Source organism: Nycticebus coucang, chromosome 18 (assembly GCF_027406575.1).
Source record: "Nycticebus coucang isolate mNycCou1 chromosome 18, mNycCou1.pri, whole genome shotgun sequence".
In the NCBI taxonomy this organism is placed as follows: Eukaryota; Metazoa; Chordata; class Mammalia; order Primates; family Lorisidae; genus Nycticebus; species Nycticebus coucang.
The window spans coordinates 18,352,060-18,364,465 of record NC_069797.1 but is presented as its reverse complement, the minus strand read 5'-3'; the positions used below and the strand labels follow the sequence as shown (position 1 = coordinate 18,364,465).

General features: G+C 45.7%; 1 pseudogene across 1 annotated transcript; it reads right to left on the bottom strand.

The window, feature by feature from the left end:
* Window positions 1-6,181: 6,181 nt before the first annotated feature.
* On the bottom strand, window positions 6,182-7,218 carry LOC128570633 (serine/arginine-rich splicing factor 3-like; annotated as a pseudogene). The gene has a single exon (XR_008375595.1). The product of XR_008375595.1 is annotated as a serine/arginine-rich splicing factor 3-like (transcript).
* Window positions 7,219-12,406: the final 5,188 nt, after the last annotated feature.

The window sequence follows — 12,406 nt, the reverse complement described above, 5'->3', positions numbered from 1 at the left end:
CACCTGGCTCTTTCTATCCTGATGCTCTTGCCTTTGGAACACAGGCATCATGTTGTGAGGAAGCCCAGGCCAAGTGGAGAGGCCATGTGTGAGTGTCCGGCAGATGAGCTGGCTTGGGGGTTGGACAGCAGGCAGCACCAACCACCTGACACATAGGAGAGTGAGCCTTCTGCTGATTCCAGCCCTCAGCCTCTGAACTGCCCCACCTGATGCTGAGTGGAGCAGACAAGCCGTTACTGCTGAGCCCTGCCCAGTCTGTGGATTTGTGAGTGAAATAAATGATGTCATTTTATGCAGCCATAGTAAGTGGGACATCCTGAACTCACTGCTTCCGGGATGGCCCATTGTGCTCACAGACAGGGCTGCCCAGCTGGGTTGTGCAGGTTGTGGCCTGCACGGCCCTGGGCTCAGCTCACTGGTCTGTAGGTCAGAGTTGCACCAGCCTGGAGGGCTACTTTTTGTAAGTGATCTTGCCAGGGGGGCACTTTTTCCTTTTCTGCACAAGGGCACTGTGTGGGCTAGCCTCCTCCCTGCTCACAGAGCTTACGTTCCTAGGCCATTTTTCTTAGCATGGAATAAAAATTCCACCTCTTAACTTTCACTCATTTGCTCCAATTCTCTTGCCTGGGTCCATATAGAATTAACCTGGCTTCCTTCTGGTGTCTTGATAGTCCAAGATGTCACCTGTGGTCTCCCTGAAGGTTCCCCCTTGTCTAAGACCTCATGGATGGTTCCTTTGGCCTTTCCTCTTAGGAGGAAATGTTCTTAGATTCTTTTTTTTTTTGAGATAGAATCTCACTATGTCACTCTTGGCAGAGTGCCATGGTGTCACAGCTCACAGCAACCTCAAACTCTTGAGCTTAAGCGATTCTCTTGCCTTAGCCTCCCAAGTAGCTGGGACTACAGGCATCTGCCATAAAGCCCAGCTATTTTGGGTTGCAGTTATCATTGTTGTTTAGCAGGCCTGGGCTGGGCTTGAACCCACCAGCCTCGGTGTATGTGGCTGGCACCCTACTCACTGAGCTACGGTGCCGAGCCTGTTCCTACATTTTCTACCATCCTGGTTCCCTTTCCCCTTCAGTAGATCTCCAGGAAAATCTGTCTCCAAAGTGGGCACCTCTCCCCATAGAATCTGGCCTGTGTCTGAAACGGGTACTCAGCAGGCTTCTTCTTGGTGCTTCCCAGTTTTCTTGAAAGTTCAGATGGGGCAGTCAGGAGTGCTGGCTCCAGGAGAAGGGCGGTCTCTGCTCCTAGGCCTGCAAGTGGGGACCTCTCACTGCCCAAAGGACATAGTCCCATTCCCTGTGCCTGGGAGGGCAGGCCAAGCAGGTGTCTTTGCTGCTCTCAGTCACCCCACACATCCCTGTCCACTGCCTGTAGGTGCAGAGCCACGACTGTGCCTCAACAGCAGCCCCCATCAGCTTTCCCTAGTCTCAGGACACTCTGGTCACTTCCTATGGAGGCCCCATGCTCATCAGTCAGTTACTCTCCACTCCGCATCCCTGCAACCTCTGCCAACCACTGATCTGATTTCTGTCTTATGGATTTTCCTGTTCTGGACATTTCATATAATCTGAGATATCACACAATATGTGACCTTTTGTGTCTGAATTCTTTTACTCAGCGTGATGTTTCTGAGGTTCATCCACTTCAGAGCATCTTTTTCTACCCTGGCTCAGTTAGACGTGTTGGCTCTGGTCAGTGACTGGTCCTGCCTTCTACCTTTCAGCCTGGGTGACCTTCAAACTATTACTGGGGTCACTAAACATGGGACACCACCAGGAGGGCCTGGCCCCAAATCTACTCTTCTGTTCTGGGTGGGGAAGGTGGGAGGCGAGCAACTTTTTTGAGCTCAGATTCTCATTTTGCCCTGGGAAGGGCTGAGGGGCCCCTTGGCCACTGGGGCTGGGTGAAGCCCTGGTAAGAGGTAGGTACAGAATGCAGCCCTCCCTGGCTACCCCCACTCAAACTATTGTAGCTCCAGCCATGTCAGCAAAGACCTCTTAACCTTTTACTTCCTGGACTCCTTCTTGTCCCAATGCCAACAGGAATTGGCCCATCAGAAAGGTTAGAGCCCGTGAGTCCATCTAGCTCTGGTTGTAGCCGGGCCTCTCCTGGGAAGTGGTGCATGTGGCCACAAGGAGATGGGGGGAAGCCCACTCAGACTCTCTCTGAGAGTCTAGCCCATGAGAAGAGGCATAGGGAGGGAAGGAGGGAGGCTAGGAGAGAGGAGTGAGCACCACACTCTTCTTGCGTGCCCCGTTATCTCTGCATGTCTCCTGCAAATGGCCCCGAATCACTCAAAGGAAGAGCCAAAGGCATCTCAGCCTCACCGACCTGCTTCCTCTTCCCTCTGACCTCATCTTCTTAGTGTTTTTGAGCCCCCTGAGCCAGCTGCCACCTCAGGATCTTAGGTCTGCTGGCTCTGTTCTCCCTGCACGCTGCCTCCTCACTACCTTTACTCAGGTGGTGCCTTCTCTGCCGCTCTGTCTTAAATGTCAGCACTTCATCCTGTCCTTGTACCTTGGTTTTTTCTTAGAACAATCACTAGCTGGTATGTGTGTGTGCGTATGTGGGTCGTTGTTTATCTCGTTTTCTGTCTGTCCATTCACCCAGAAATGATTTTGTCTGTTTGGCCTACTGTTATATACCCAGTGCCCAGCACAGGGTATGTGCTTGATATTTATTTGTTGAATGAACACATGGATGCCCTGTACTCCTGCTCAGGAGACCAGAAGCCCTGATGCGGATGCTATGTCCTAGCCCAGAGTGTGGAAGGCGACCAGCACTCATAAGGCTGTCTCCATTAACCCCAGCATCATTAGCTTCAATGTACATGTGGTCTGTGCTGGGTCCAAGTCTGCAAGGGTGAGGGGGTCTGGCCAGACAGGTCTGGGGAGGAAGACAGATTGTCTAGACTTTAGTCCAGTCTTTGCCAAATATAGAAAACATTGCATGACTTGCAGAAGTGAAACTTGAAGTTCACTGCTCCTGGGGCCTGCAGGTGGGGGAGCCACAACTTGAGCCAGCAACAGCCAGTTGCTCCAGTTTTCTGTGTGGACAACTCTGGGGGACCTTTTCCCGGGTGGCATGAGGGGGTTGACCTGAGATCATTCTGAGCAGAGATAGCAGAGAATGGGATGGGGTTTGGGAGATTTGCCTGAGTTCTGGTATCTGACAAGAGTCATGAATAGTGTCCAGTAAACACAAGGGGGAATTGTAATCCTGGAGAGGGGGAATAAGAAAATGGGAAACGATCGTTTAGTCTGGGTTTGGATTATTCAGAAAAGAGGGACAGAGAGTTCTAGTCCAGGAAAGCAGAACGTGTCCCTCCTGAATTGCGACATTGTTGGGCGTGGGTGTCTACGTCTGTGTGTGTCCGTGTCTCTGTGTGCCTTGGCGGGTCTGCCTCTGTGTCTGTGAATGTTGAGGAAATGGGGACCAGTGCTGGGTTCTCTGATATTCACAGTAGTCCCTGGTATGCGTGGTGTTTTAGTGGTGACACAGTTCTCTGAGAAGTAGCATAATTGCTTTATATCCTTTCTGTTTTATTTCTCTAAAAGTGGTTTTCAACCCTGGCTATACGTTAACCTCATCTGGAGAGCTCTATAAAATACTGGTGTGTGGTACCACCAATTAAATTAGGGTCTCTGGACCTGGGACCAGGGCACTGGCATGTTTCTGAAGCACTGCCGGTTTCTCTAATTGCAGCCAGGATCATGTTTCACTGCTTTAACCTCCTGCACTTTTGAGACCCTTTGGTGGGAGTTAGGGGAACTGCACTGAACTTGAAGCCTGGGGGTTTTGGTACTGGCTCCATCATTAAATTGTCTTTGACCTGGATCAGACAACTCTGCCTTTTTCGTTTTTAACTTTTTTCCTTTGTAAGATGAGGATAAATTACATCTGCCTTTCCCCCTCCTGCTCAGGATCGCAAGATCATATGTATGAAAGGGCTTTGCACATTCTGAAAGGATATGCGAATGCAAGAAAATATTATTAGCATTATTTATGTAGAGACCGAAAAATGAGGCCAGAGGTGGGGACACAATTACAGCAGGTTGTAGAGGAAAATAAAGCTGACCGGCAGGTACTGCCACTCAGATTTAGCATCCCAGACCCGCTAAAGCCAGGAATGCCTAGGCTTGTAATTCTAGAAGCTGACACTAGGTGATGCATGATTCACGGCTTGGACAGTTGATAACAACTTCTTGCACCCTTTGCTTAAAATACAATTATTTACTAAAATAATCACTTAGATATTAAGGTTAGAGTTTAAATGCCCTTCTCACACTCTCTCCTCCCATTCATATGGTGATTTTCATTCTATGCAAAGCCCTTTCTTACATTCCTCCCCTCTCCATACTTGTAATAAAAACCCTTCTCCTTGGGCCTGAAGTTGGCCCTGCCTGCTCAGATTTCAAAGCAACATCAAAAAGCTTTGCTTGCTGGCAGTGAACCAGGGAGGAGGCCTGTTTGGCTCCTCTGCAGACTTAATTAGCTCTGGAGCTGTGCTTTCTGTCAATCCAGCCTCCTCTGTCCCTCCCTCCCCCCTTGCTGTTAAGGGGAGAATCTCATTTTCTGCTCCCAGGGGCCCATTCTTTGCGAGCCACTTTAGCTTTCTTTCTTCTCTGTGATCAGGAGAGCGAGATGTAGATGTCAAGGAGGGTAATTGTAAAAGCTAACTGACACTTTTTCTTTCTGCAATTAAGGAAGCATGACTTTGGAAACTAAGCTAAATCATTCATCCCTTCTGCCTTTGAAATTCACCCCTGTGTACAAGTTACTTTGCATAATTGAACTCAATATTTTCATAGAACCCATCAAGCAACTTGTATCCGGTTTTCTTCTAAGAACCTAGATTATTGGTTTGGTTTTCCCTTCCCCTCTTTTCCTGTTTGAAAACACATCTGGATATACAGTTGTGGCTGTCATGGGTCATTTGGTATAAATACAAACTTTTTGGAATGATGTGTATGAAATGATGGATGGTGGTTGTCTCTGGGGAGCAGTCTAGCTGTTTGGGCTGGGCCATGTTGTCATATAAAGTCTTCCGTGGCAGGGAGCGCGGGGCTGCGTTAGCTGATTCAGAGTTATGGTAGAATGGGATTAGCGGGAGGGGACTCCCCTCACCATGTGGTCTCACTGGCACACCAGGTCCCAAACTGTCCTTTGTTTTAGCCTTATGGAGGCATAGGGAGTGGTTTTTCTCAATGAGGTGCTCAGACAGGAACCAAGGAAGCAATGTGGCCACTGGGCAAATCACTGGATTCTGGATACTGTTAGAGTGAAGTCCTCATGGGCCCCCTGGGAAGAAGAGCCTGTGTAGTGACCCATGAAGGCAGAAGCCCGTGTAGACTCTGGACTCTAACAAGACCCTTTACTCTGGTCTTTTTTGTCAGCGCTGTCACCTTGAGCTCTTCCCAACTGCATACCTTCCCATTTCTTGGGCAAATTTCCTGGGATTGTCACCTAATCCTTTCTTACAACACCTTCTTTCTGCTTATCCCTTCTTTTTGGAGTCTCCCTTTCTATCTCCAAGAAATCCTTCCTTTCTCCAGGGGCAAGTCCTTCCATCTCTCTCCTTGTTGCTCTATTTTAAACCATTATGGCCTGTTAGGCCTGATCCTGAATCAACCAAAGACCATATCTCACTTCCTCCAGGGCAGGTAGGTCTTTCTTTATCTCCCAACCTTGTTAGTGGGGCAAAGATAAGCGGCAAAAGTACAAACAGTTAAAGTTTCATATTACAGCAATCTGGCTGCCAATAGCCCACCTCTTTGTGTTTATTTTATTATTATTTTTTTCAAGTTAAACAACAATTGTAAACAAAACTTTAATCCAAAGGATTCTCACAAAACACATTATAAATGACAGCATAAAAAAAAATATCTTGCACAGTAACTCAAAGTTCGGCTCTACAATGTACCCTTAAACTGGCGGGACATTGGTATTTTGATATATAACTATTATATAAGGAACTTATTTTCTTTCCTAAAGCAAAGAAAACTTTCTTAGAATTTATCAGATTCTATAGTAGTAGGCAATCTCTGCCCAGGGTGAAAACTGGTTGCATTTTTCATAAACCTCTAATTTACTACAATGGTGTAGCTGCTGGCTTGTTTTACAGCAGCTTTATAAAGACTGCTTGTTCAACTATAGTTGCATACAATATCCCAGACACGGGGGAAAAAGTAAATTTTCATTCAATTTGCCAGTTTTGTTTCTATGTATAAAAAAAATAAATCACACTTTAGGTGGGCAGGATTTAGAGGTTTATTATCAGTCTATGAAAAACTAAAATTCAAAGCAAATTCAATTTTGCTTAAGGGAACATTGTAAAGTAACAATTCTTGGTATTACATGCCTCGTATGATCCATTTCAAAACCATAGAGAATTATACTTTTTGTGTCACTGTTCCAAGAGACAAACAAATTTGAACAACTAAAACATCTTAAAAATGCACCAAGTTTAGGAAGTCTCAAATAAAACTTGAAATTTCTGTACATCCTCCTGTCAAATGAAGTTGTCTCCTGTACACCACTTTTCTTGCAAACTGGTCTTCTATTTCCTTTCATTTGACCTAGATCGGCTTCGAGGCCTAGACAAGGATCGGGAGGGCTTGTGATTTCTCTCCTTAGACAGTGATCTCTCTCTTCTCCTGTCTCTGGAAAGGGACCTGCTCCGGCTGCGAGAGAAGCTTCTCCTCCTTGGAGATCTGCCGAGGTGGAGGACTCCTCCTACGATAATCATCTCGGGGGTGACGACCCCAAGAGGGAGGTGGGCCACGATTTCTACTTCTTTTTTCACCGTTGGACAGTTCCACTCTCACCCGGCAGCCACACAGTGTCCTTCCATCCAGCTCTCGGACAGCATCAGCTGCGTCTCGAGGATCTTCAAATTCAACAAAAGCAAAGCCGGGAGGGTTTCTAGCAACCCACACACTTCGGAGTGGTCCATAGTGGCCAAAAGCCCGTTCTAATTCAGTCTTGTTGCCATTGTTTCCAAGATTACCTACATAAACCTTACAGTCCAACGGACAGGAATCACGATGCATTTCGACATCTAAAGTGCAGAGGCTCAAGTCCTCACGCTCTGATAGATGGTCCCGCTTCCCGCTCCCTTCAGGCTGGACTCCCACTGTTGCTCCACCTTACCCGGTGTCCACGAAAATCCTCTTTGTGTTTAAATAAAAGCACTTCTGAATAAAACAGGAGTTTTCAAGTCAAGGCATACTTGCTCTTCTTTTCATTTCAACCACAGTGAGCAGGTTGCTGGAGCAGGTGTGGCCTCCCCACTTCAAAGACTTAGCTCTTGCTCTTTCCTCTGCTGGGAGCTCCCTTCCCTTCCCTTCCCTCTCCCCCTCCCCTTCCCTTCACTCCCCTCCCCACCCCCCCTTCCCTTTTTGAGACAGAGTCTCACTCTGTTGCCCAGGCTAGAGTCCCATGGCCTCAGCCTAGCTCCCAGAAACTTCAAATTCCTGGGCTTAAGTAATCCTCCTGCCTCAGCCTCCACAGCAGCTGAGAGTATAGGCACCCACTACAATGCCCGACTAGTTTTTGTATTTTTAGTAGAGACAGGGTCTCGCTCTTTCTCAGGCTGGTCTTGAACTCCTGAGGTCAAGGGATCCTTCCACCTTGGCCTCCCAGAGTGTTGGGGTTATAGGCATGAGCCACTGCAACTGGCTTTCCCTTGGCTTTTCTAACTCCTTTTTTATTCTAGGGTTTCTCACCTGTAAAACCATAATTCCTAGAGGATTTTGTTAGCATGCACCAAACTTTTATTCAACTCATGAGTAAGGCATGGTGAATTGTTACAGTAATGGTTTCCAGTTTATCCACACCTCCCTGTGTCTACGAGTTCCTACCCTGCTTGGCCTTGTGACGTGCTTGACTGATGGGATGTGAAAAATGAAATATGAACAGGGATTCAAAAAGGACTTGTGTATTAGTGTTTGCCCTTGTTCTTGCTCTTGAAACCCAGCCAATACTGTACAAAAATCCCGGGCTAGCCTGACAGATGATGAAGCACAGGGCCCAGCTGTCCCTCTTCCTCTGGTCAGCATCTGGCCAATCACCAGACATGGAAGTAAGGGTATTTTAGAGCATTGAGTTGCCAAGTGTCCTGCCATCTAATTATAGGTGAGTAAGCAGCCCAATAAATGTTAGCCATGCCACCCTGGCCTGCAAGAATTTCCCAGCACACAACATCTGAAATTAAAGAATGGCTTTAAGCCACTCAGTTTTGGGGGTTTCTTATTACACAGCTGAAGCCGACTGATACATGAGAGAATTCACAGAAAGAAAAATAACTGGTTCATTGAAAATATCAGGAACTGGGATTAATGCACAAAGGAAAAAAGAAAACTGAAATAATTCTGCAAAATTCAGCTGGTTAATATCTAACCAGGCAATAAAGAGCAATCTTTGGAGTTATCTTCTGTCACAGACTCAGAAATGGTGGGAGCATTTAGGAAATGAAAGAAGTTTAATTTGAAAGAGTACCAGGAAGTCAGACTTTTCAGAAAGGCTGGCTTGCCAAATACAAGAGACCATGAACCTTTAAGGAAAGAAACTGCAAAATGACCAAATTTATCAGGTTTGCATTAATCTTTTCATGGTTGAAAAACATCATTTTTCTAATATCATCATCATAATCTCAAATGTCATGGCAAATCTTCAGATAGTAGCATAGCAAAAAATAGAGATAGGATGAATTTTTTAAGGGAGTCTGGGTTTATGGGAAACAGCCAAGGTTTTATGATGTAGGTGACCAAAGCCAGGGAGGGTAATACTGTATTTTTATTTTTTATTTTTGTTGAGTCAGAGTCTCAAGCTGTCGCCCTGGGTAGTGTGCTATGGCGTCACAGCTCACAGCAACCTCAAACTCCTGGGCTTAAAAGAATCTCCTGCCTTAGCCTCCCAAGTAGTGGGGACTACAGGTACCTGCCACAATGCCTGACTATTTTTTTTTTTTTTTTTGGTTGTCATTGTCATTGTTGTTTGGCAGGCCCAGGCTGGATTTGAACCCACCAGGCCTGGTATATGTGGCCAGTGCCCTACCTGCTGAGCTATGGGCGCCAAGCAGATACTGTTATTTTTACTTATCTTTTTCCCTGACTGTAGTGGATAAAGAACTTAATGATATTGGAATTGGAGAGTAATCAGTGTCAGTTTTTATCTTTACACTTCTTTCCCAGACAGGAAAAAAAAAAATCTTTCCTCATCCTTTTTTTGTTTTAATTCAAGGTCTTGTTCTAGATTGCTCAGGTTGGAGTACAGTGGTGCAATCACAGCTCACTGCAGATTTGAATTCCAGGGCTCAAGTGATCCTCCTGCCTTAGCCTCCTGAGTAGCTGGAACTACATATGCACACCTCCAGCTAATTTTTAACTTTTTTTTTTTTTTTTTTTTTGTGGTAGAAGTGGACCTTTACTCTGTTGCCCAAGCTGGTCTCCAATTCTTGGTCTCAAGATATCCTCCAGCTTCAGCCTCCCAAAGTTCTGGGATTACAGGCATGAGCTACCATGCCTAGCTCTTTATCAGTTTTATGCCTAGGCCCTCCCTTGTCAAGCTAACTTTTATGTCCAGGCCCTATTAAAGAATTTATCAGACGATGGTACATTCCCCAAGAGAGTTAGATGACTGCGACGTGAGATTTTAAAGAAAATACTCTAACATAGCATGGTTGGCCACATCATTTTGTTTTATTTCTAAGTCACGGATAATTTTCTCCAACAGCTCAGATTAGGTGTCACGCCACTGGGCTGCCATGGCACCTGAACCTGCTTGAACTGTAAATACCTATTTATGACGTCTCTTCCTCTAGATGTGGTTCTCAATCTTCCTAATGCCACGGCCCTTTAATACAGTTCCTGTGGGTCACGACCCACAGGTTGAGAACCACTCGTCTAGATTATGCCCCCTTGGAGGTTGGAGGGGAGTGGGGCCTCAAGGTGAGCACAACCTCTGGATCCCTGAAGTTTAGTGCTGTGCTTTTCATAAACATTCATTGAATGAATGTATCAATGGATTGTTTCCTCATATAACCAGGGGTAGCATTTCCCATACTTGGCAGCACCAGAATTTCTAGGGAAGTGTTGTTAATTATCCTCTAGATGATCTCTATACAGTGACATGCTGGACCTGGCTGGTACTGGCTGGTGAGATCCAATTCTGAGCATCTCCTCTCAACTCTGTGTTCAATGACAATATGTTGGTTGTTCACACTTAGGCGGGCGGGGCACATTAACACCATGACAACATGTGCTACAAATCAGGGCTTTTGTTTCTGAGCATCTGTTTATCAGCACACCACTAAGTCTACTCATCTCTGGTCCAAAGACCAATGTCTGAGAATTATTGACCTAGGGCGAGGTCAACAAACTCCGGCTTTTGTGCCAAATCCATCCTGCTGCCTGGGACTTGGGTATTGCCCATGGGAACTAAGAATAGATTTTCATGTTTCTAAAGGGTTGTAAAAGAGGAAGAAGGAGGGCTGGGACACAGTGGCTCACATCTGTAATCCTAGCACTCTAGGAGGCTGAAGTAGGAAAATAGCGTGAGCTCAGGAGTCTGAGCAAAATAATAACCTGTCTTTGCAAAAAGTAGAAAAATTAGCTAGGTGTGGGGTACACCTGTAGTTCCTGCTAGTTGGGCGACTGAGGTAGGAGGATCACTTGAACCCAGGAGTTTGAGAGGTTGCAGTGAGCTATGATGATGCCACTGTACTCTGACCAGGGTGACAGAGTGAGACTCTGTCTCAAAAAAAGGGGGTGGGGAGGAAGAAGGAGCAGGAGAAAGGGGGAACAAGAGGTAGAGGAAGAAAAGAGGAAGAAGAAAGCAAGAAAGGAGGAGGAGGAGGAGAGACCATATGTGATTTGCAAAGGCCTATCTAGCCTTTTATGGAAAAGGTTTGCAGATCCCAGACCTAAGGAAGCTTCTTAACCCTGACTCCTCACTAAAGTTTCCTTGGAGAGCTTTGAATGCATTTGACACTGGGACCTCATAATGCCTAAGGTGGGGTCTGGGGAATCTGTTTATTTTAATATGTTCCCAAGGGACTCATATTTTCTAGTCTCCTCACCCTTGAGTCTGAAAGGCAGAGTTTCACCTATAAACAAGTGAGAGGATTGAGTGGGGCCTCAAGGTGGGCACAACCCCAGGCTGGGAGTGTGAGAGGGGAGCGGATAGCTGAGCTATGTTTTTCACCCTTCACTCCCTCCCACCCAATGCTTGGAATGCACTAAAGATATTGGGCAGAAATGTTCCTACTTTGGGGGTGGACTTGGGTGGGAAAAAGTTGCCCATAACCTATGTCTAAAGCAGGGAAGACCACTTAGAAATTTGATTTCTCATCTTATGAGCACCTTGGAGAAGGAAGGAGAGACAGGGTCTGGGAAGATGTACCCCTGACTGGATACATAGGTGCCTGTTTGATTTAAGGTATGGCCATAAAGGAATGTGGTGAATTATTTTTAACCAACTACTAGAGCCAATAATACAACTCTGGGTAGAACGTGCAATCCTAGAAGGCTGCCTACCTACTCAAGCATCTGAGAATCTTCTTTGGGAGCCACTTCTGGAGCCTGCAGTGGGTTCTTTTGAATTTATTCTGTGTTGTCAATTTTCCTTTGAGGGTAGGTTAATCTTTAGAAATAACAAAAACTCAGTTGAAATCCAATGAATTGATATAATTTGGGATTAAAAAATTCAAAAATTTATGCCAAATAAGGGAATAAAGACATTGAATGTATCTATAGGCTGCAGAACTTAGTGATTAAGAGTATGGGTTCTGGAGCCAGATTGTCTGGGTCAAAAGCAAAGGCTCCATCACTTGCTAGCAAAGCAAACTTGGTCAGGTTACTTCAACTTTGTGCCTTATTTCTCTCACCTGCAATGTGGGGATTAAGCAAGTCATTACAGAGTTGTGATGTTTTAATGAATTAATCCTAGGATTAAACAAAGGGCTAGGAGCTTCTTTGCTATTATTGGAGTCCTTGGGCAGTAAGTATTGGCTTGGAGGGTCTTAAAAAAGTAATGATTCTAGAAATGTTTTGGGCTGTGGCAACAGTATGATTATTTCAAGCCTGTCCTAGGATGGCTGTTTTGAAGAACTCTTTGAATGCATGTGTGCTACAATAAGGTGGATTTCCACACCATGGTTTTTCCATGCTGCATGAAGAGATGCTGGCTTAGCCCGTTCTGTCTCCTTATACCCTTGCAAATCTTGCTCATCAAAATAATTCTTTTAAACTTATGATGCAGAGTGGGAAGCATGGAAGAAGGGAGGCTTTGGGGCAAAAACTTGCTCCAGATCTTTGAATGGAAAGGGCAGGATGCTGAATTGATTAGAAATAGGGCACTTGAAACGTCATTGGGCATGTCTCTGGTCAATATTAAAGAA